The sequence below is a fragment of the Lonchura striata genome, chromosome 5, assembly GCF_050655825.1.
Source record: "Lonchura striata isolate lonStrDom1 chromosome 5, ASM5065582v1, whole genome shotgun sequence".
Classification (NCBI taxonomy): Eukaryota; Metazoa; Chordata; class Aves; order Passeriformes; family Estrildidae; genus Lonchura; species Lonchura striata.
This window is the reverse complement of record NC_140707.1, coordinates 24,727,974-24,753,373: the sequence shown is the minus strand read 5'-3', so window position 1 is coordinate 24,753,373 and position 25,400 is coordinate 24,727,974. Positions and strand designations below refer to the sequence as shown.

General features: G+C 36.9%; 1 protein-coding gene across 1 annotated transcript in view; it reads right to left on the bottom strand.

The window, feature by feature from the left end:
• The window catches only part of LOC116183758 (uncharacterized), a 32,544-nt gene that overhangs the window by 3,948 nt on the left and 3,196 nt on the right, over positions 1-25,400 (bottom strand). The gene's annotated exons all lie outside the window — the stretch shown is intronic.

Genomic DNA, 25,400 nt, shown 5'->3' with positions numbered 1-25,400 from the left:
AGCCTTGCATGTATTAGGCTTCTACAATTTTTTTTTAAATTCCCATTTTTTAACACCATAAAAGGTATGTTAAGAAGTTCTGTTTTGGTACAGTCCTAGTGCAGACAGTTCCCAGGTAGTTTTTATATCAGTGTAGCCAGGCAAAGCCAACAATGTATCTCCTATTTGGAGTTGATATGAACCAACTATCCCAAAATAAGGAAATAGAGTGGCATGCTGTCTTAGGATTTTACATTGTATTAAACTGACCAGGCCTCTGGCCTCTTCACTTACCACTGTAAAGTGGTAGACTACCATACCTGAGTAAAAATCAATTTTATTGCAATGAAGATACAGCTTTATATATCTCACTTCTTTCCTTCTTTTTCTTTTGTGCTTGCTAGCACATAAAAGCCCCAGTAAAGAAAGGATGTTTCACAGAAAGTATCTGCCAAGTTCAATTATTCTACTGCGAGTCTGAATGAGGGGAAGATCTTCAGTATTACTAAAATGAATTGTGTTTGTTTAGAGTGGAAACTCTGTAGATGCTTCCTTGGGTGTATTTTCTGTTTACTTTGGTACACTGTTTCATCCATCTGTAGTAAATAAGAATACTTTAAGGAAAATACAATCTTAACATTTTTATCTGTTTGTCTTGATGAATTTATCTTAGGAGTAATTTGAAGACGGTGTGAACAAACCACTACTTAACATACTCTAGTGAGTAGCACTCTGCTGGAAAAGGTTGAACAAAATTAACATTGTCCTTTTTTGAGTCTCACAGCACTATGTAAGCCAAAGTCTTTGAGGTCTGCTGAAAATAGTCTGTAAAGAGAATTTGTCTCTTCATATAACTGTTTCTATTCCTAACAGCTTTGAATCTTTTTTGGATGAACAAAGAGAAATTAGAAGGAAATGTAAGTGGTAAAATTGTGGCTCAGCATGTTCTCCTTCCTGACCGTGTATGATTGTAGTAGTTTCTTCTCCCTGGGGACTTAAGTAACATTTGTGGAAATGGTCAGTGGATAGGAGTAAGAAATAGCACCAGGTATCTTTATCCTCCCGGTTTCACTTGATCCTTAGAGAAATATTTTAAAGGTGTGAAAAAAACAGGTCTGCTAAAGCTGATGTATCTGCACAGCTCCCAAGTCGGGGTCCTTTTTGAAAAGAAATGTTTCTCCTCAACTTTCATCATCAGTAGAGCACACAGACTTTTCTTATGTACCCAGTGTCCAAATAACCTTTGAAGACTGCAGAAGATGATTTTTCCTGTCAATATCTACACCTCCCTGGTAGAGCTATATCACAATACTGTCTGCTGCCACTGCATCAGAAAGATTTTTCCTCCTGCAAAAATGGTTTCATTAATTTGTGTCCTGACAGTATCTGTTTAAAATGTGTATCACTCATTACCCCTGTTATTTAGCCAGTTTGGATGTGTTCTGTGACTTGTGTTCCTTAAAACACAGGCAGAGTGTCTCCTTGCCAATGCTGATTTTTGCTCCTCTTAGCTGCTGGAAGATCTCTACTCTACAAAGGACATACAAATACATATTTGCTTTATCCCTCTACTGGGCTCACGGGTTATTAATTGTGTTTCAGTCACAGCCTATTGGCTTTGAGCGACTGCAAGAAGCACAAAAATAAAAGAGAAATTCATTACTCTCTTTTACCTGTTTAATACCAACATCTAATTTCTTACATTAAGCCTTTAAAATTAATGTAGTGATCTGTTCAAGATTTACACTCTATTAATAAACTATAAACTATATGGCAGCATTGCCAGGAACCTACTGTATACTCTGCCTGTACTAAAGTAGACTTTACCATTTTGATATTCATACTCTTAATAATAAATGACAGTGAGTTGCAGGTGCAATACTGTAGCAATTTACGTACATTTTGACTTTGAGCATGGAAATTTGCAGCCCAAGCATCAGGATATTTTTATTAATCTGAAATAATAAATTTTAAATACATTAGCCTAGACATGAAAGAGTACGTCCACTTAATATGGTGGTATTTATGACAGGCCCGAGACTGTCATGGAATTTTGGACAGGGAAAAATCCTTTACCTGAGGGTAGTGGTTAGTGATGTACAGGCACAGTGTGCTAGGAAGAAAAATATGCTGTTCTACTGACTTTATGCCACCTTCCGTGTTTTGCTGTGGGCATAACAGGAGCCTGTTACTATGTTAAGTAAAGCATAATTTCTAAAGCATTTAGGATCCAAAGTGGAAAGGCATAGTGTAAATGCCACATCTAATACTGTTAATTTACTAGAAATAAGTTCTGCACAAAAGACTGAAGACTTTGTTTGAAGGAAAAGACGAAAAAAGTAAATGTAAGGCTGGCTACTGGCCCTGAATAGTTTAGTGATTGCCTGGAGTGTGATACTCTGAAATGTTCCTGTATTTTGTTAAAACTGGGATATGTATCATACAAAATCCTAGCAGATATTTCACAGAAATATGTAGATGTGAAAGCACCACCCGGGGGCCATCCAGTCCTACCTCTTGCTCGGTGCAGGTCCAATTAGAGCAGGTTACACAGGGCCATCTCCATTCAAGCTGGACTCTGTCCAAGGATGCTGATGCCACAGTGTTTCTTGGCAACCTAGCCCAGTGTTTGACTACCCTCAAGGTAATTTTTTTTTCCTTATATTGAATTGGAATAGTTCAGATTGTGTCCATTGCCTCTTGTCATGTCCCTGTGCATCTCTGCAAGGAACCTTGTTCCATCTTCCCTTGTTAGGCTGTTGCAGGCAGCAATAAGCTCTCACCCTCAGCTGCTCTTCCCCAGGCTGTGCAAGCCCAGCTCTCTCAGCTTCTTGTCTATCTTGCATATCACACTGCAGCCTCCCAGTTGTCTTGCTTCACTGTTTCAGTATTTGCCTTGTCCTGGGAAGACCAGAGCTGGACCGTTGCTCCCGATTCAGTCTCTCAAATGCCAGGAAGAGGGAAATTACCAGGTCCCTCAACCTGCCGGCAGTGCTTCTCTTAAAACAGCCTGGGATGCTGTTGGCTGCCTTTGCTGCCAGGGCACACTGCTGGCTCATGCTCAGTTTGTCCACAGGGACCTCCAGTTTCTTCCCTTGCAAATAGGCTTTCTAGCCAGTTGGCCCCCAGCCTGTAATGTTGCATGGGGTTATTCCATCTCAGAGGCAGGACTTTGCATCTTAGTGTATTGAATTGTAATTGTAGAATTCAATATATTGAGTTATAATTTTGTGCTTGTAGGTATTAATAGCTCTGAGTTTGTCATTTGGGAAGTAGCAATGGTGTGCCTTCCGAATAGCCTAAATAATGCAGAATTATGCATAATATGACTCATTTTTGGATAGCCAGTTTAACAAAACCACCTAAAGCTGATGATATACCAGGTACATCATGGGATAAATAAATTACAGAAATCATAGTAAGTTACCAAAGAAAGGATAGCAAATTGTTTCCTGAAAGCTGGTAATTTTTTTCAGACTAGCAATGCTTCATTTTTCTTTTGTACATTTATAAATGAAGTAGGCTGTGCTAATTTGGAGGCAAAACCAACAGTGCTTTGTGGCTATTCTGTTTACTAATCAATGGAATATTTAATTCTTCTTGTTAGACTAATATAGTGGGGAATATTTTTATTAATGAAAGGGTTCAAACTGTACTTCATTCTGAGGATATTGAAATACTGTTTAATGTTATCCAGTGTTGTCATTGCATTTTGAATGATTTTTGTGTAATGGCTGTTCATTACTTTCACATGTACATAAATTCTCAAACTAGAAATTAATGACTTTTTTATATTGTATGTCAATCTTTATAAAAATATTTTATAGACTTTAAGAATTTTAAAATTATATGAGCAATTTGTTTGAAAATAGTGTTAGTCTTAGTTTGGCTTTTTTGGACCCTCAATGAAGGTGGTTTTCTTTGTGGTGATAGAAACCCCCTTAGAGGAAACACAAATCTTTATTTATGCTTTCCCCCCACTGTTAATTCATGTGCCTTTTTAAAGAATCTTGAAATTTGTCAGAAATTAGTCTGGGAGGATGAATTCAACAGATCTCTGTCCATGGTCTGCTGCATCTTGCTCCAAAGGGCTGTATGGCTGCAATGTTAGGAAAATTTGGCATGTTGTAAATTAAACCTCGGTGCTGCAGGCTCTCAGCTAGGAGATGTTATCCAGAAAGCCAGCATTTCTGGTTCTGCCTGTGATTTTCAGCTGATGACCCCCTTTGCTAATGAAGCATGCAATGCTAATTTGGCATGGGCCACAGGTAGGATGGTCCTCTTGCAGGTGAAATGTCATTTGCCACATTTTACAGAGTATTAGTCCAAACCTATATTTGGTTGGCACCTGTGCTCCTGAACTGGCATCCCCACCTTGTGAGAAGGCAGCATGCCACTCTGACAGATGGGGAGGAATGTGAGCATGCCAGCAAACCAGGGTATGCATCAAGGGGTCACATTTCTCTCCAGGAATGTTGAAATACCGGTACACGCAGAGCTTCTGTATCTGAGGCACACGTGTTTCTTGGCAACGACCAAAGTTCCTGCTGAATATCTTGGCACGGGACGTAAGGAAGCTTAGTGAATTTTCATGGCTTTCATAGGGTTTCTACACCATGGGAGCCTACATATAATTTCTGCTAAGAATGGCTCTGTGAATGTAAACAGAAGAGGGAATATATTTTGCAAATTATTCTTTCTTATTAATAGATTAAGAACTGTTAAAATGCCATCATAGCTTTCATGGATAATGATTCTTTTGATTAGTTAATGGTTGGTTTATCCTGGTCTGAGAGCAATAGAACGTGTGGTTTGGCAATCAACCCAAAATGTGAATGTCACAGCTTAAACTTCTACCATTTCTTTCTTGTACTTTATTTTATTTTAACCTAGAAGTAAATTCTGGAATCCCATCACACTTTTGTGCTTCATCAAGAAATTAGCTTTTTTTCTGTGTTCCCCCTAACGGTATAATGTATTAAAATTAACTCTGGGATGGTCTTTTCTTTTCCTGAAGGTAATTCTGAATGGTTTATTTCAGTGTTTTTACTTTTTTCCTCCAGAATTACTGTAAAGCTTTTCTATTTCATCCATTACAGCACAGTGTTTTTCACATTTGAATAGCTGCATCAACATGAATCCTTTATAAGGACCTTAAAAACAAACTTTGCCAAGTCCCAGAATACAGAAGCTGATTCACATCCCAATACTCAGCTGCCTCATGAATAAAGGAGAGTCTGTGCCTGACACTTTGAAGCTGTAGCTGTTAAACCATACAGACTATTTACCTCAATAAATCATTATAAGAAACTAAGGTACAATTATACCCACAGAGAAATAGAATTCAAAACACTGATTTATGTGGTTCAGTGCCTGTTCCTTTTTCCATCATGTTTTGAATTTTATGCATGTTTGTCATCTTTGGCTGCTTCCATGTATCTTTAAACTAATAGGTCTTGCTTTTTTAACATTCCTCATTAGGTTTGTTATTTCAGTTTGACATACAGACATGATTTGCACGCTGTACAAAATTTTGCATTTAAAATTAACTATCTAATTTCTTATGCTATAGACCAAAAATGGAAAATGTAAGTAATTTGTTTAAACTAACATACACCCTTCTCTGGTTAATTTGTGACTATCTAAGCTGAAATCCCATATTAGCTGAGATTTTTTTTTGTTGCTTATTTGTTAGATCTGCAGAGAAATCATGATACAAAGGAATCCATCACTGTGCTTTTCAGAATGTGCCTGCTTATCACAAAGAGATGGAAGCATAGAAAATTACATTTGGAATAATTTCCTCAATTTCTTTACCCCTTGAAGAGGTGAAATGAATCTAAAAGATAAAAATTCAGTGAGATGGAAGTGCAGCCTCAGAGGAAGGAATGGCACTGAAACCAACAAATAATTCCATACGAAATGGTAGGAGTAAGGTAAATATATCTAGGAAGGGAAGTCCGAGAGTAGCCACAGACTGTTGGGCCACCCAAGCCTTCAAGAGAGTCCAGTGTTGTTCCATAGAGCAACTGAGTGGAGAGTGATTTAATAACCAACAAATGTTCCTCAATAAAACTTCAGAAAGTCACCAAATATTGAACATTTCAGATACAAACAATAGTAAATATGCTGCTTTTCCAAATCCTTTATGCCTTGCTAATAACTTTCAGTGCTGATGCTTGGGTGGATCCAAAGGGCCTGGAGTGAGGGTGTATCAGGCCACCTGCCTGATCCCAGGGGTTTGGATCAGAGTAGTGCTTGTCTGCACTATTGAGAGGGAGCTATAAATCCATCATTATTCCTGGAGTGATTTATAACATGAAAGTTTTTGGGCTGTGTGTATCTTTCCTCTATCCAGCTAAAAAAGCTGTGTCTGTTGTAGACAGGTTTGGCCATTTCAGACTATTTTTGCTTTACAGTAATAACAGTAATTTGACTGAGAAGCCTAAACATCTGTATTTTCATTATCTTACACTGAATTTCATAAGCTATTCAATTCATAAGGGAATATGCATCTAGAATCTTTGTATAATACATGAGTAAAAGCACATAGTCTTTTTCATGCAGCCTGTAATTTGCATATATATGTATATGTATATAAAACTCTTACTTTTTGTTGTGTTTTTGTCTCTATGAATCTATAGGAATGGTGCGAAGAAAGAATATTATACCTAAAAGTTTCCACATGCAAATGATGTTATTTATTGAGCACTGAAAACTTTTATTAGGGTGTTCCATAACCTTGTCCCCAGTAATCCAAGAGTCTATAAGATACTGCTTTTACAGTCTGCTAGCATTTAGAATGTTTCTGTCATCATATCTGTGGAGTTAATAATGTTTTTATACTATTGAAGTAGAGGATTGCTTTGCACAGCAAGTCACATGGTAGCCACACTGTGAACGTTTCCACTGCTTACATAACAATCTGTTTATTAAAACATACCTGTTGAAAGTCCATTATTAAAGCTACATATTATGGGGCTTTGCAATTCTTAAATGTTATTTTTCCTCAGTTCCTAGTGCCCTGGAATAGTGATTCCTGCTCAATTATAAAAATAACAATGTCATCAATGATTAATTTTCTTATTAGTTATTTCCATTAATAAAATTTAAGATTACTGATGTTTCACATTGTTTTATAGTTCAGCACTACCATGTAACAAAGAACCATTTCATTTTGCAATCTACTGAAAAGAATCTCATCCTAAGTTAAAAAAAAAATCTGAAATATTTTCAACACTTTTTAAAATTTCAAATATTTACTAGGTTATGTCGGCTCAGGTGACTTTGCAACTTCATTTTTTCAGTCTACCAAGCAACAGATTGAAATACATCCAGAATGCTATTTAAAAGCATCCAAAATTAGGGATTGTTCACACTGAAAACTGCAACACCTTCTCAACTACTGGGATGCCACAGAAGCTCAGGAAGTTGGTACTGCCAAAACTCAGACGAGGTACTGACTGTTACATGTGAAACTTTACATCAGCTTTCAAATAATACACATCAAAAAATGAGAGTATTTTAATTCCTGGTAATTTAATTCCTGGTAAAATCTCTTACCAAGATTTCTAAGGGCCATGTACTCTCAGATGTGTCTCAGGTTTGAAACACAGGTTCTAGAGCAGTGTAAATGCTTTGGCAGTGCACATTATGTTTTATTAAAGTAGTTGTGTGAGTGTAGCCAGCACATGGATGCAACTTTAGTACTGTAGAAGGGTTGTGTCCATCTTCCCCAGTGAGGAACTTCACATGTAGAAAGCAACCTTATGATCTCATCACAGTGCAGGGATTGAGCTGATTAAATTAAATCAGCGTAATTAGGCATAACTTTTGTATGTAGACAAATCTTCAGCATTGCATGAACACAGACCAAGAATAAACTTGCTCAGTTTACAAAACAGACTGTTAGCTGCAGCCTATCACGCAAATAGGGAGATGGGTTTTTAAATAAACTTAATGAGTTAATGATGCAACACTGGATGTGTTAAGGAGGGCAAGATACGTCCCAGGAAAACACTGTGAATATTAACCTTAGGCACCTGAACCAATTTGTTGAGGCTAGATGCTGCTTTTGTGGCTAGTTTGCAAAACTGGTAGCAGTAAGGAAATACTGTTTTCTGCAGGCTTTTTTCCCAAGCTTGTCTTCTATTAGCAGATGCCTTTCACTCACCAAAACTTTAAGTTCAAACAAAGGCTCTTTAATTCTAGCAATGATTCTTCACAATATCCGGGGATTACATATAATAGATTGTGAGTATGGCGTGAGCAAACAAGGCATCAATAATAACCTTCTAGCATGGTTTTACCTGGATGTACTGAATTACAAGGAAAACAGTTTTGGATTTTTTCCTAAGTCTCATGGATCACAGATTGCATGTTTGAAAGTGGAAAGGGAGTAGCCAGACAAAGGAAAAGAAACAACATAAAAAGCCTTAAGTTTGCAGGAGTTTCATTATGCTGAAATCCTGACCTCAAATCAATAAGAAATCCTTTATCTGACACATATTGAGGGATTATAGACTCAACATTTTAGAGAACGTGTTTAAACAGCATTGACATCAAAACCTTCTGAAAACTGCAGGTGGATTATGAGCTGTGTACTGTTTATATCTGCAAGTACAAGCAGCTGAAGAATTATTTCAGTCTATCTATGCTACAGTTTTGCAACCATGCTGCATTTATTTCTTAGGAAATAATTACTAAGGAGAGTGTGTGTGGGTGTCTGTGTTGGACAAGTGGTTAAGGCATAGGGACTTGAGAGGTCAGAGTTCTTGCAGTTATGAAACAGATGGTTTTTGTGGTTGGGGTAAATCAAGTCCTTGTTTTGTATCTCTGTTTCTCTGTAGGTACAGCACATGTAGACACAGCAGTGGTTTATTGGCAGCACTCAGTGGGCTGTTACAATGTGTGTTTTAATATTTTTGAAAGGTGCGTGTAGTTACCTCTAAAGGTACAGCACAGCTCCACTAAGTGTTAGGATTTGAAGAACATTTCATAAATGGCAGTGCTGCTCTTCCAAAAAAGTGATGTCTTCCAGGAATCTCTGCTTAGTTAGTTTGGAAACCACAGTGAAGACATGCTGCTGTCTTCATGCTGTCATGTTCAGAAGCAGTCGTGTTTGAAATGGACCTATGTAGGCTGCTCTCTGCATTTTCAACTGTTGAAACAACCTTGGTTTGCTGGGGACAGTGTTAAAAGTGCTGAATACTTCAGTGCAATAACCATTTATTTGTGTGCTTTGTGAGCTGTGCAACTTATTCTGGGACATTTAAAATAGTGTTTATTGGATGCTCTCTTACCGTAAAATGTTTCTTGGACAACCTTTAACATATATTCTCTGCTAAAACAAAGAGAATAGTCACAAATGTGTACCAAAAAGAGAAGAGGAACTTGAAAACAGAAGAGAAGGAAGATTACTGTAATGAACAGATAATTGGATTATATAATACATATTATAAACTCAGGGAAATGCTCTAATATTTGATTTAGGAGACACCCATTCCAGAAAGCCTTTGGGAGTCTGCACAGTGTCTTGTCAATTATTTTAAGAATTTCAGCCCTTTCTTCCCTACTGGTGGCCAGCTGTCTTAAAACTGAAAAATGTGCAGGATCTATCCTTTTAAAGAGGAACTTAGATAATGAATGTCTGTTTTCTCCTTGGTATTCAGGAGAAAAAGTTTTTGCATATTGAAAAAAACCTGTGATATACTTCTAGAAGGATGTTTATGATATTCCTAAAATTAGTCTACAGTTAATTTTCATGTCAAATGCAAAGAGACTTACCAGTGGCAGCAGCCTTGTTAATGCAAATCAGGAGAACTGTGGACTAGTGAAAGTAAAAAAGGAATAGCCCTGGATCTGCTGTTATAATATTCCTTCTGTTTGACAAGTCAATGCATTGTAGTTCACGTATATATTTCATATATGCTTTCTGTTTTAAATGAGCATTCAGAGGGTTCTCCTTGACTGCCACTGTGAAATACATTTCATTCTGTATTTAGGTGATGTGTCTTACTGGATTTTTAAAATAAAGTTTTAAATCTATATTTCCTCATGTATCTGTTAGAATAAATGAAAACTTTCTGATTTAAGGACTAACAAAATTTGAACACAATTCATGTGTGATCAGACTTTAGCAGGTAAGTTTTTGGCATGTCCAAGACTGTGTAAGGGGAACTTATTTGGAGCTGTTTATTGTTCTGGCTGGTGTCCTTGGGCAACAATAAGAATGACAAAATCTCTTCTGGACAAAACAACAAAACATGTAATTTGGTGATAGTTAAAGTAAAATGGTGGGCAAGTGTGCCTGCAGAACTACAGCAGAAGAAAAAGGATTGGTTACACCTAAAATAAAATCTTACCTTTTGTTGGAAAGTTGTTCTGAATTTAAGCAGGTGCAGAAATCTTTCAAGGTTTTCATGTATCTAGCGCATCTCTCTGGAACTCAGCAGAATACATCATTTATCTTGTTTAGCATCTCTGCTAAAGTGTATTGCCTTTATTTCAAACCATCACTTTGTGGCCTCAGCAGCAGCTTGGTGACTGTAATGGTGATACCTGTGTGTGTTTGAAGTGGGACAGAGATGTTATTCAGAGATTACAACACCAAGGTGAGCAGGGGAGCTTTGAAGAGTGGTGCTGGATCTTGGAGTGGGCTTTGATTTCCCTATTTCCATGAGTGTTTTGACTTGTGTGAGCATACATCTTGGTACTACTGAGCAGTTTTGCTTTAACTGCCACAAAACTCATGTCTTCTGTCATGGAGGCAAGGATTAGGATTAGAGAAACAGCCAATGAAATACAGCAGTGCACAGTCTGGCATAGGAAGAGATGAGTCAGAAAGACCATGAAGAAACCAAATTTTTTTATTAATTTATTGTGCTGCCTCCTATTGGCTTCACTTATAATAGGCACTAATTTCACTTCTGTTAGAAAGCTATGAATAGTTTTTGCTTTCTGATTATAAATGTTAAGACACTTATACAAAAAGATATTATTCAGGTAGAACAAAGATATTTTGTTTGTATGGTTTTTCCTTAAGGTTTCCCTTAGGGAAAAAGGTCTACAGTAAAATTTATGACCATGTATTTTGCTAAGTCTTAATTAGCAGCTCATTAACAGGTAAAGAGTATGGTCAAGCAGAGTGTTTTCCTGTTTTTTCAACATGTTTGGATTTCTTCGGGAAGTAAAATAATTAATGTGTATCTTCTATGTATGTGTCTTCCCATGTCTTCATGCATATAAACATACATCTATATCTATAAATGTATATATCTCTAGGAATGCAAATGTATGTGTATGTAACATAATGGCTGTGACCATATAGCCATTTTCTTACCTTCTCTTTTCCCCACATTCCACACCTTTATTTAGGCATTACATTCTTTCCTCATGCCTTCTGTTTCTCTTGTCTGTTAAACTTTGGACTTTGCAGGATAGAATTGGCCTTTTACTGTGTATCTTCTGTCTATGAGTAGTGCCTGGTAGAGTGGAATGCAGTTATGAGTTGGGTTTTTTATGGTCATTTTGTATCACAGCTAAAAGTGACTGAATTTATTTTGTTGGGCTGATAAAAAATGAATTCTGACTGTTGAGCAGTTGAGCAATTGAACAGAGATAACAATCTTACATATGTAATGAAATTAACATGCAGACAATGGCTGTTTTTATCTTTGATTATGGCTTTGTTGTTTTTGGATAACAATATAATTAATTTTTTTATCAATAGGATTAATATTTATCATATTAAAATAACAATTATTTTTAAAGTCATTATGGTGCCTAAAAAAATCAGAATTATAAATCTAAGGTTACTTATTTGGAAGTGTATGATAACATACTGAAGTAAATTAAAGCTGCAACATGAAAGACAAATATTGTTTCACTTTTTTTTTTTTTTTGCAATCTACTTTAATGAAGTCTCTGTGTGCAACAGAGACTTGGAAACAAGGGAGAAAGTCATTGATAGGAAATTGGTTACTTGGCCTATAGAACCACCTTTCCAACTTTAGTTCATAAACTTCTGGTCAAAAAATTGCTTGAAAATGTTTTTATTGGTAGAGGCTAAAATAATAAATTACAGTGCCTACTGGAATTATGTATATCTGTTATTTTTGTATGTTATGAGTAGCAGATTGGAACCGTAACTGTTTCCATTTTAAAGTACAACTTTTTAATGTGTAAATATGTAAGTACTGCATATTTAAAATTGTAACAAAGACACCAAAATATAGTATGTAGCTATTTATAATTTAATTAAGAATTCTTAATTTCAAATGTTCATATCTAATTCCTGAGAAACATGCAGAGTGTATGTACATTTGCAGGTACTTTTAATCATTGCGCAGGAAAACAGATTCCAGTCCAGGACAGTGTGAATAGAAAACCTCCCTTCAGTGTAGAGCAGTTTTAAATTTGCACACTGTCCTATAAGCAGCCCAGTTCATATTCTTGCATTGTAATTAGCTCATTTGTAATCCTGGTGATAATTTAGGATGGAGGAATTTATTTGGATTTCTCATTGTTCTCTAAGGATTAAGCTTTTATCTGTCTTCCCACAGGAGAACTAAGACTTTGGGTGAGTTGCGATGGCTTCAGTCTGTTTATAAAAAAAAAAAAAAAAAAAAAAAAAAAGACTGCCTTAGTTTCTAGGGTCCTGGTGTGTTGGTTAACTACTTTCAAGCTTTTATAATACCAAAATAAGGCAGTTAATAAAATAAGGCAATTTATATTTGCTGTACTGATATGCATTTGCAGATCTGAAATTCACTATGGAGAGCATTTATTATTTTAGAGTGGTTTTATTATTTCCTTTTGATGATACCAAAACATCTAATCAGGCAAGGACATATTTCTTAAGATATTATGGGAGATGAATGACAATCAGAAGATTTTAAAAGATCACTGATCACCCATGAATTTTCCCAGTGACCAATATTTAATAAAGAGGACGTTTGATATCATGAACTCATTACAAAAGGAGACCAGTGATAACATTTTAAGGTAACAAACATGTTACTGCTTTGGAATACTCTATGTTCTCTAGTAAATTAAGATGGTTAGTTCATAATTGTATTATTGTAAACTTCCCTATGTTTATATCATAATTTGTTGTGATGGCAGGACTGTGAGGAGGCATGCTGGATTGAACAACCCTGTGGCACACAGCATGGGATAATTGCCAAACACTGCCTGCATCATCTGCTCTGACGACAGCAGTTCCTAAAGGTACACAGTTGTACATCAACACATACTGATTAAAGAGAATATTGGTCAAAATCTGGGCACTCCACTCTGTGGAGACTGGCTTAGACAGGAGTTGTAGTTTCTAGGTTAAATTAATGCAGATGGGAAAGATATTCTGATGTCTTTATATTCTTACTCATATGTCTACTGCTAAGAAGATACTTCTGTTTCATTATATTTTGGTTTGGGTTTTTTTGCATTTTGTTTGTTTGTTTCGATTAAAAAATTTAAAAATGTCTTATTTCTGACAAATTCCCTGAGGAAATATGTTGAATCTAATGAATCAGAGGTTGGATCTGATTAAGTCCATCCACTAAGGTTGGTTGAATCCTTGAGCTGTGCTCCTACAGGCAGTTTGTGTTTGACTGACTTGATCTGCTTGACTAACAAAAACCCAGTTTTGAGAACTGCTACCAAATGTATATAGACAAAGCTGAGCAGAAAGACATGGCATTTACAGGTGTTTTTGTAGCTGTATCATAAAAGCCCATGTTACATTTTCCCAGCCTCAGGGCTACCATCCTAATCTTCCCCATTCCATGCATTTCTCCCCAGGTTTCTTCCTGCTTGCTCAAGGACCCAGAAAGTACAACAGAGCAATGCTGCTAACAACAACAAATCAATACAAATCCCAATTGGATTAACCAAACTTTGGTTTTATTATCTCAGCCAGGGCAGGCCAGTAAACAAAACTTTGAAATCAAGTTCCTTACCTTCCTTCTCCTGTACATAAGGCCAGAGGACATCACACGTGAAACTTTTACTTCTGAGAAAATTTTATTTCTAGAAATCTGTCATCCATTAATTCTCCAAATCTGCAAATGTGTTGATTGCATGAGTATTACTTTTGCCTGCTTTTCTCTTCTTTGAATTCCTCTGATTTGCAGCATTTTCCCCTTGAAGTATCTTTTACACTCTTTCCATATTGCTCTCCACTGCTGTCCTCCAGAATGTGTTTGTGTTAACCTTTAACATACCTTGTCTCCACTACTTTACTTTTAGATATCTCTTTTTGTGTCTGCAAATAATTTATACTAATTACCTAAATTATCAGGAGAAGACAGGAAGTGGGAGCACGAAAGTATCTGTAAATTGACTTATCCTAGTTACATTCAAAGACCTGCCGGCTAATCAGTGTGTATCTGGGAACAGTCCATGTGTCCATGTGTCACCTTGTTGTCTGCTAGAATTCTTCCTTCTGGGCCTTTTTGGCAAGTATATAGTCAATATAAACTTGCCTAATTTTTTTTAGGTGGTTTCCCCAAAATCAGTGATAGATTTTATCTTCCTTCCAACTAGTGTAATCTTCAATAGGAAAGCTAAACCTACTAACTAATATCTATTTATTTATATGCTTCCAAATAGCCTATTCTCTTTAAGGAATTAACACACCAATACTTTATAGCTTCCCTGCAGTTTTTGTCTGCAATTTCCAAATCGATATTTTACAGAGACTTTTTTCTTGCTGCTGTTACTGTTGTCAACATATTAGAGTTTTTGCTTAATTTACAGTCTGAGTGTAGTATTAGAAATTCTTTATTTTGGATTTCTTGTCTCCTAAGTATTTTTCTCTGTTCTTATAGATTCAGTTTTCCAACACTTCGTCATGTGTATGTAGTTGCCCTTACAAATGTTAGCCAGATAAATCTGTTCTAAAAACTGACATATTCTCAAGTAAGAAAATATTCATGTTTTAAGGGTGTGAGATGGCAAATTTAGATTTTGCACAGAGAAAAAATGTGCTGTCTTCCACACTAATAATTTTCCAAATGCCATCTCCTACTCTTGTTGGTTTCAGTCTTTTTCAATCCTTCTCAAACAGTCTCTACCTTATCTTCTCATCTACACAATGAAGGCTTAGAAAGGAGAAATTTACTCACAAGTGTGATCTGTGTAGTTCAGGAAGGATTTTTCCTGGCCTGTTACACCCTACAGAAACTCTGCTACATATCTTTAAGACCATGACAGTTTTTTCTTGCTTCTTGACCCGCTCAGTAATGTTTAAGTAAGAATCTTGATTTTATTTCTCTGGTATCGTGGTAATTTAAACTCTTTATACTTACTCATTCTATCTCAGTGTTTTTAGAGAAAGTGCAGAGGTTTTAGGAAGCTTCTAAGCGGTCAGGCTGGCTCCAGCTCTGGGTCCATCACAGCTGGAGTTGATCTAAGTTTGGGCTGCCTTGTCCTCTCCTCTATTGGCTCTGGCTCTGTGTTTCCACCTTCTGCGCTGTGCTGGCACTGGCTCTTGTCTGATCCTTCTGTGAATTGCTCCTTGGAACAGATCTGGCTGAAAAGTTTTTTTGTTTCATTGTTCTTTTATTTTTTTTTTCTCTTCACTTTGGTGGGGTTAGCTTACAGACGAGCAGCCTCCCTGGGTTGGCTCCTGTGCACCTGCGTGGGTGTTAGTGCTGAGGCAAGGGAAAGAATGGGAAGCCTTGGTTGTAGATGAGGCACTGATGACCTGAATTCTTTGTGGGTTTGAGGTGCCATCAGATCCCAACTCCAGGCTGCAGTTCCACCTTTTCTCTGAGCTGATCTCCACACCCGCACCCATTCCCTGCCACTGTTCCCTCTGGGGCCAGCACTACTCTTTTGTGTAGTTGCACTTTTCCAAATCACAGCAGAGCCCCTCTCCTTGCCCCCCAAAACCACAGCAGTTGCTTCAGCTGACAGAGCATGGAGCCGTGTAATGTTACTGCTGGCAGTGTAGGTGGAGCAAGAAAAGTAAATATTTTTTTTTTAAAGCAAAAAAAGTACATGCCAGTCATTAAGCTGTGTAAAGTAACCGTGGAATTGCAGCTTGTGAAGTGCATGTATTTATATTTATTACATTTTACCAATGACCCAGCCTGTTTAGCCTTGACATGACTTTTAAGAAGACTGTTCTTGAATGGAAGATTGTTCTCCCTCTCCTCCTCCCACTCAAACCTCCCAGTTTAAGTCTCTTGGTAGCCACCTGTAAGTCCAATCCAATGGATTCCAGAAATCCATTAAGTGTTTTTACACATATATACATGTAATTTCATTTGTATTTACAGAGAAAATCAATAAAGCAATAGGGTTATGAAAAAAAAAATAACACATTTAACAGATTTTCATTGAAAAATAATTTAATATGGTTCCTTGAAGTGTGCAACTAAATTCATAGGGAAGGAATAGGCTGATGCTATTGGCCTAAATTGTGCCTGTTCCTTTAGCCTTTACACAGATGATGATCTGCTCCAAGATACCCATTCTGAAGTATCACAAAGCAGGGAATGACTAAAGGTAAATGGTAAGACTAGACAAGAGTTGCAATTACTGTGGAAATTGGAATTCATCTCACTTGGCTTAGTCTCTACAATACTGGTATCTAGCCTAAATGAATTGTTTCTAGGTCTTTTTCAAAGTGGGAGAAAGGGACAGACTTCTCCAGTGCTAGTTCCTCTTCTACTTCATGGGCAAACCAGGCAATATTGAAATGTGCTTTGGTGATACCTCTCTGTATGGATGGATGGATTTGATTATAAAGAAATTCTGCACAGTTAGCTTATACTAGACAGCTACTTTTAATTTCCTGAACTTTTATGAGCTATAAACTAAGATTGAAGCTCAATTATCATATGCACAAATTTTTAATCCCTTTAAGTGTGGAAAACCTTTATATGACTGTCAGCTTTTTTGTATTAGCTAACTGCAAATATTTCATCAACTTACTACTCTTTACACAGACAGAGCTACATCCATTTTAAAGTTCTGAATTTCTAAGAAATGTAGTGGTTTGAACGAGAAAGAAATTTTAAGCAAACATCAGAGAAAATATATAATCTTTGGGTTTTACATTAAAAAAGTATCTAAAGTAAAATAATGCTGGAAACTTTACTGTGTTTTGGCAATAGCTTGCTTATTGAACATAGAGTTATTTATTTAGTCCACTGAGTATGTTCATGAAACCTTAGTAAATTTTTGAAATAAAATTTGCAAGTAGCATAAAAATCTAGCTGGCTAATGACAGGATATTCTCTGCATAAGTGTGGTTAAAAATAAGAATTAAAAAAAAAAAAAAAATCCAGATTTTAAGGAGTAGTATCTCTGCATCGAAAGGGCAAGAGTCTAAATCTAAATGTAAGTGTAAAGGCTGGAAAAGATTGAACATATGTTATTTCCCACCAGCACAATATTAAATGCAATTATTTTCTTTCTGCTAGAATCTTGAATATATCTTGCAACACAACCTCAAAGAGTCCCCTGCTGCTGTTGATTATAGTGAATCCCACTTCCTGCCACCCAGTAAGTCTTTGCAATTTTCTCTTTTTCGCCACCCTGTGGAGATAAATAATGTATATTAATGTGGAAATATCAACAGTAAAATCTCTTAATATTCTCCACAAAATAAAACTTCTCTCTAAATCAAAGGATTTGTATCATTCATTAATTTTTTGAGCAAAAAAAAAGCAAGTTCCTTATGTAAAGGCTTTGAAAAGTTTGAATCTCACTCTTGGAAAACAAGTATGCCAAATACTGTATAGGAGAGAAATAAGTTTTTTCAAACTGAAAAAAGGGTTTGGTATAGTGTACTACATTTAAACCACAGATTTTAGTGTTTTCATTTCTCAGACTCATTAAATAGACCTTGACAAATCCCTGTTTCTCTTCCTTTGACCCAGAACCTTAGGAAGTATGTCAGAGAATTTAGTGCTGTTTTTCAGGAATTGCTCCCTGTGCTGAACACGAGTGTGGAGGATGTTCTGTAAAAGGTTCATCATGTGTAGCTGTGATAAAAGTGTGCATTCAAAACCTAGACATTGCTAATTCCACACTCAGCTCTCCCCGCTTTTGTATATTAAAAAAACACGACATGACAAATGTCCTTTACAACTCTAGGCTGTAGAAAGGACAAGAAAAGCAAAGGCAGAAGCTATGGTGCCCTGAACACTGCTTTACAATCGAGGCTGATGTTTCAGTGCTTAAGTGGAAAATTGCCATCCTAAAGAAATGATTGCTTGCTGACTATACAAGTTGGGGATCTGGGGTGTGTGTGACCATATTGATTCTAAAGTGCTCTTTATTTTCTTAACATGCTTTTCCTTTTAATTTCAACTTCCAGGAACATCAACTCCTTTGATGAACACCGTAAACATTTCCTAAGTTAAGAGAAACCCCAACCCTATAATGCTAACCTTTCTATTGCTTAAATGAGAAAGCTAATTGAAAGAAATATTCAAGCCAGAAAATATGAAAAATTTTAAATAAAAAATAATTTAAAAAAATGAAAGAACCTTCTCAGAACAGAACCCTTAGTCACCAACATTTCAGATGGCAGTCTGAGGAGTCTAACCACTCTGTATTATTAAAATACCATCAAATTAAAATAATGGCAAAATACTGAGACAGAGGCAAATTGTGTCCCCTGCTATGTGGTTGTGGCAGGCCAGCAGTCAAGGACCCAGACAGGAGTGTAATTTCTGTGGGAAGGAGGGGAGGGAGAAGGGAGGATACCTTTTGTGTTTCAGGGCTGGGGAATGTGGTACTAGAAAATGTGGGCAGTTGTGAGCTGCATTTTATTAGCTGGTTTGGTACTTGGCAATAATGCAGCACCAGTGCAGGCTGTTACTGACTCAGAGAGAAGCTGTTTCCTTCTTTTGTCCCCTTCTGCCCTACTAATAACAGCTGCTGGGAAGGTATTTTCCCCGTACTGTTTTGTTGAAAGGTAGATAAATATTTTCAATTATCCCTTGCTGTTAGAGTTCAGTGTAAATAATTTGTGTTATGGTAAAAATCCACCTAAGGCAGGAAGACTGTTTGCTACTTTCAGCCCAAATTCTGTAAACATTTCTGTGCCTGTTTAGTTTTCACCATGTGAGCAGTATCCATTTGGGTGAAGTTAAGGATGGCTGTAGCTCCACATTGGAAACTTGACCTACTTTGCATATCATTATGCATGTAGCACAGTTTTAGTCCAAGAGAGTGTCCCGGAGATGGGAAGTCTGAGTTGCGGAAGAGTCCGTCGAGGAAATGAAATCTAGCCAACTAATATGAATTAAATATTTTTGTACTTTAGTGTAATATATTCATTCACAACTGGAGAAGTAGTAGGAATAACATAAGCATTAACAAAAAGTAGAATTTATTCAGTGGCTGAGGCAGAAACCAAAAGCAGCTTGGATGGTGGCGATGCACAGGTGATTTATGAGTGTCTTTTACGATGAGAACTGCAGATTTTGGAATTAGTTTACACTTTGCAAAGAGAGTTTTGTTTATTTTGAAAATGGAGATATTCCAAGATTTCAAAAAATTTTAATGTCAAGTAAGGTATGCATTGTCTTACTTGTACCAGGATGTTGTAATAGCAATACTTAAAAATCCTCCTATCGAATGTGATGCAGGATTTTAAGTGTGAATGCTGAAGCTCATTACTATCTATGAGTATTTGTATACATTATCTATTCCATTAACTTAGTTCCTGATGCTGCAGAAGTTTAGATGCCCAGAATTATACAGAGTGAATAAGTCTATTAGAGTAAATGGGACTCCTACAAATGTGTGAAGTGAAATGTGAGCATGAAACAAGCAGGGCTGGCCCTTTTAATGGGGATCTAGTTTTGCATAAATATAATCAGTATGTGAGGAGTCTTTCATGAATTAAGTCCCCTACAGGCTCCCTCCAGGTATAGAAATAGGATAAGATGCAAAGTCCAAAAAGGGTAGGCCCCAGGTTTTTAGGGACTTACTTCCACATTTGCAGGCATTGAAGCAGATAGAGGCAGATATGGATCTGTCTAAATTGAGACAGGCATTCTTAGCATTTTTCTACTCAAGTGACTTGGTGTAAGTGACTTGTTCAGAAACACTCTGTAGGTTTGTAGCACAGCCAGGAATAGAACCCACATCTCCTGACTCACAGTTATAGACCAGACTTCTGCTCAAATTTGTGTGAAAACTTAATTGGCCATGTTTCTCTGTGAGGGGGAATTTATTAATATTGCTGCTACCTTTCAGTGTTTTGTCATTTTCCCAATATGATCTCATTCAATAAAGGTGTAGAGCTGAACGTGAGCTTTCTCTGAGTAGATGCAGAGCATCTGGTTTATACAAATGGTTTCCCACCAAAAAGGAAAACTTGGAACTGTAGATTTTTAATGCACAGATCTTGTGCTGTTGCAATGTTAAGAAGTCCTTGTTGTTATGAATGTGCATTATGAGTATATTGTACACAGTCCTGGTATGCAAATGTGTAGCATTCAGAGAAGTGAAATAATTCTGTGATATTATTATCTTTGTAAATTGCATCTTAAGAGTTTGTTGAGGACTTTACGATGGCAGTTTTCTATAGTCACAGCTATACAGCACAAAGTGTTTCTTTCATTATTAACAATAACTGAGCCAATGAAAATGCTTTTAAATATACACCAGACAAGCAGTTATCCAGCTCTTCCTTCTTACCATCCACAAACCATCTTTTAGCATCTTATAAACGAGCATGTAAAATAGCTTTGTAAACATCTGCTTTTCATTGTTAATTGTCAGGGAAAACTAGAGATTTAAATGCTTCTTTTGTAGCATTCCTTAATCCTATCAGAAAGGAGAGCTCTAGATGCTTCTCCTTTCTCACTGCAGATAGCTTCCTTAGGCTGGGGGCTTTCTTCTTTTTCCTTTTAATTTATTTTCTTTTTTGTAATATCGATAGTTTTCATTTACTTACAAACAGCTTGTTTCACATCTCAGTTTGAAAGGTCTTGCAGGTTCTAGTCTGTGTGGCAACTCAGTAAATTTAAACAAAATATACTGTGGAAGTATTGATTCCTGTATATAATGTGTTGAAAATCTAAATTTTTTTCTCATTACGATGTGCTCGGTATTTTCTTTCATATATAAACTATCAGGTCAGGTATTGTATCATATATATGCAATAAGAAAACAGAAGTATGTGTTCATACATAACATAAAAAATAATAAATAAAAACTCACACTGCTACAATACAATTATTATTTTTTTAGAAACACTGCCTTTATTTTGGTTAGCTTTTCTGTTCTAATAATCAAGTCATTAATGTCAGTTGAGTGTGTCTGGCAATGATTTACTTAAGGTAGCATTCATAACACACAGTAGCTGCATTATACAGGAAAAATAAATCTATTCATGTTACATTTCCTACCTTTAAAGCTTTTTAAAAATCTTGTATTATGGTCCTGGATTTGTAACATTTGACTTTTTGCTTCTTGCTCGCACAAAAGGAACATTGACGATTTAAAACTATTGCATGTTTTATATTTTGTGAACAGGAATAAATCTCTTTTTTTATGTTTTTTTTTCCCTGCTTTATTTGGAAAAAGATACTTTTTTCACTTAGAGTTTGAATGTTTCCGTAGCTTTTGTCATTTAATTTTGGTGTTGTGAAGTCAAAGTCTGCTTAACTAATTCCTCCAGCACAGTCATTATTTTAGAATAATTTAGATTTCTTCCCATTTTGTTAATTAAATAATAATTTAGGGGTACCATTACCTATTAATGTTTTTATTCCTTCTATTCAATATTTACTTCTAGAACTTCCTAAAAGAATTGTTACATGGACCTCAGCATCACTGCATGTAAAATTAATTGAAATGACATATTGTTGCAGTTTCTATGACAACCATATCATGATGCTGATGCTCTCAAAAATTTATAAACTACTATTTCAACTATGCTAATAGCACTGAGTAGAGCTAACATTTATTTACTTAATATTCTTATTAGAATCAAGCTTTAATACTTCATTAAAAAAAAAAGAAAAAGGTGTATGTCGGTATTTTTCGTTTGTCTGATGGGTTTTTGTGAAGGAATTCTGTCTTTCTGTGAGAACCTTTTTAAAATCTAACTCTGCTACGTTATGTTGACAAAGGGCTTATTCACTCAAAACAAAGAGAATGTATATCATCACTCACAAACTTTTAAACACGACATTGCAAAAGAACTCTTACAGTGCCATCCACGGCAAAAAGCAGTCTTGTTTTGCTAGTGGAATATTTAAAGCCAGTTTATTCCTATGTCTATTGTCCTAGATGCTAAACCTCAGATACTTGTGACATGAGAGTACTGATTCACTGGCATGACTTACATAAATAAAATCACAAGCTGAAATGTCTTTATGAGCAGTCACAGAGTTATAAACCCCCTAAAAATATTTACTTATTACTGCCTTGGTTTATTGTAAGTGGGAAATGTGAAGAGGCTTTGCCTGGTTACTTGAATATTTTTTTTTCCATATTAAATACATACCTTTAGTATAATCACGTTATTCCATCAATCTGCAGGCTTTTGAAAGTTAGCTGATTTTAACAGTTTGACAGGGAACTCTATTACTCAGGCAACACTCACGTTGGAATCAATGTGTGTTTTACTTGAGTAAAAAATTTAGGACCAATGTAAGATGCCTTATTCAAGTTACTTCATAATTATATAGATTGCAATGACTTAAAAAATAGTGAGCTTTGCTCTCCAAACATAGTAATTTTATTCAGTCTAACTTGCACTTATTAAAAAAGTGTGTTTTCTATTCAAAATGTGTGATTCTCATATATAAGACTTATTGATCATTGATCCAAATAGGAAATAAAACACCTTGATCTTTCAGTCATTTGTCTTAGGAAGATTCCAAAACAGTCCAATCACATTTGCTACACTTCGGTCTTAAATCTGATATTACCCTGGAAAAACGTTTCATATAATTGAACATATAATTGAATGTTCAAATACGTTGAGATCATGTCGCATTTCAGCTTTACCAGTATGAGTGCTTTCAGCAGTTTCTGCCCAACATTCCTGGTTTACTAAGCTATATTTAAACATGTTTTGAAAGATTTATACAGTGATTTGCTTCTTAGTCAACTTTGTTGCAAGAAGTTACTACTGCGTATTTGGGTAAGAATATGTGAAGTGCCCAAAGGAGGAGAGGAGGGAGGACATGGTGTGGGATATGCCATGATATTTACAAGCTCTAAATAAAACTGGACATCTTGAAACAACTCCCTACCCCAAAATATCTTCGTAGACATTTTAACCTCTTGTCTTGGTATTTTCTAAACTGTTAATCCTTTCCAGCATCATCATTTTGAGTGTCTTCATATGAAGCATGCACTTCACAGGCACAGGACTTGAGCTTCTGGATGAAACAACTGGCAGTGACACGAGCCTGCAAGATTAGGCCATATTGTCACAAATCCAAAAGAACATCTTGAAACCAGTGCAATTTGTAAGTGCACCATGGTAGTAATATAAAATACCAAATCATTGTCCTATCTTGAGGATTCCTTTTATTTCTGTTCATGTGGCATGTATATGTGGCTAAGTGGTAATACATTTATTTGCAGTGTGGGCCAGTCTCTAGATCAAAGACAACTTTGTTTATTCTAACCTTCAGGGTTGTTTTTCAATATTTTTGTTTGGTTTTATTTGGGTCTTTTTGGTTTTTTGTTTGGATTTTTTTTTTTTTTTACTCAGTATATGTTTGTAGCACAATAGTTTGGTCAGGGACATTGAAAATTGTGCTTTACTGGTGGGGTTATTTTTTATTTGAGGGGGTGGGTGTACGAAACAAAAATAAACTGATGGAATAATTGCCGTGTTACAGTAGAAAGCCTATACACGTTGTTGAATTCCAGCAGGTGCTGTCAGAATGGGACACTGCCAGTGAGAAAATAAAAGCACCATGGTGTGCTGATAAGGGTTTGCAGTCATCATGTTTCAGCAAAGGCTTTTCTGTCACTGAGATTCTGGGGGAAGATCCTCAGCAACTTTCATGTTTACGCCACTGACCTAGAGTTTACTCTGGGCTGGAATATAAAATAGAGTTGCTGTGGGCTGTAAAGGGGTCCTGTAGCACGAGTCCCCTCTCAGCCCCTCTAATGTGTGTGCAGGTACAGCTCTACCTGACACAGATCTTCCTGTCCTCCCTCCTACCCGAGACAAGCTCTGCTATTCCCAGCTGAAGCTGGGAAAATTGGTATAATATGTGAGGCTACACAGGTGCATGCCTTAGTATGAGTGTGATAATTGCTCTAAACATCTCTGGCGTAGCTTTGGGTTGCTTCTGGAAAAGCACATTTAAAATCACCGTTAATCTTTTGTGTGTTAGTGGTGATTTATGGTCATCCTGCTCTACAGAGATGGGAGTTGAAAAATGATTAAGATGACAAACAGGCAAATCCAGCTGTTAGGTGAAATTCCCAGATTAGAAGGAGCCAGATGCATTTCAGTGGAAATACTTGCACCTTCCACAGTCACGCTACTATTTTTCTACTTTAACTCCGTGCATGAAAAGCATCCGGTATCCAATCTTAAGGTGATTCCTAATCACAGACGAAGGTAATTGCCATTTTTTGGAAGTTGCTATTAGAGTTCTCATGATTCAAGTGTGGAGGTTACTCTGCCAGTGCAACTAGAAGGTAGGAATTAAGGGACTTCAACCTTGCCGGTGCAGTCAGTGCTTTTCTGGATGCTGGGATGCCTTGACATGATTGATGCTTTCCAGTAGCTGGGATGCTTTCCACCAGCTGCTAAAAGCCTCCTGAGAGGAACCCCCTTCTGGGTTAAAGCTTTCTGTGAGAGGTAAGTGATGTGTTGTGCCCCTGTATAAATGGATCTGTCTCCTGCACTAGATCCATTTCCATAGCTTTCATGTGCCTGGAGCATGCCTTAGAAACTCATCGTGCTGAGCCTTGTCCACAACTTTTAGCAGTGTCACCCCAGGTAATGTCCATGGGTGGTGACAGCCTAGTCTTTCTTCTTTTCTTTTTTCCCATTCCCCTTCCATTAATATAAATATAACCAAAACCCCAGCCTCAAGCTTTAGGAAATCACCTAAAAGACTAGAGAAGGAAAATCTTCCAGGAAAGTCCAGGCAGTGCAACTGGCTTGATTTTGGCCGGGGAAGGAGGCGGAAAGAGGATGAGCAGAGGAGTCAGCGGTGCTCCCTGGCACACGCTCCGAGGGGACGCTGCCTTCCAGCAGGGGGGTCGGAGAGGATTTACAGGGAGCGGTGCCGGCGGGAGGAGCGGGCCGGGATGCGCTCTGCCCTACTCGCCCTCCGAGGAGCGCCCGGCCACGGCGAGACAAGCGAAGGCGGGAGAAAGTCTCGGGGCAGGGGGCTAAGGAAAACACCGGTGCGGCGCTTTCGCTTTGTGTATTCCCATCTCCTCAATTCTCCTGAAATTCG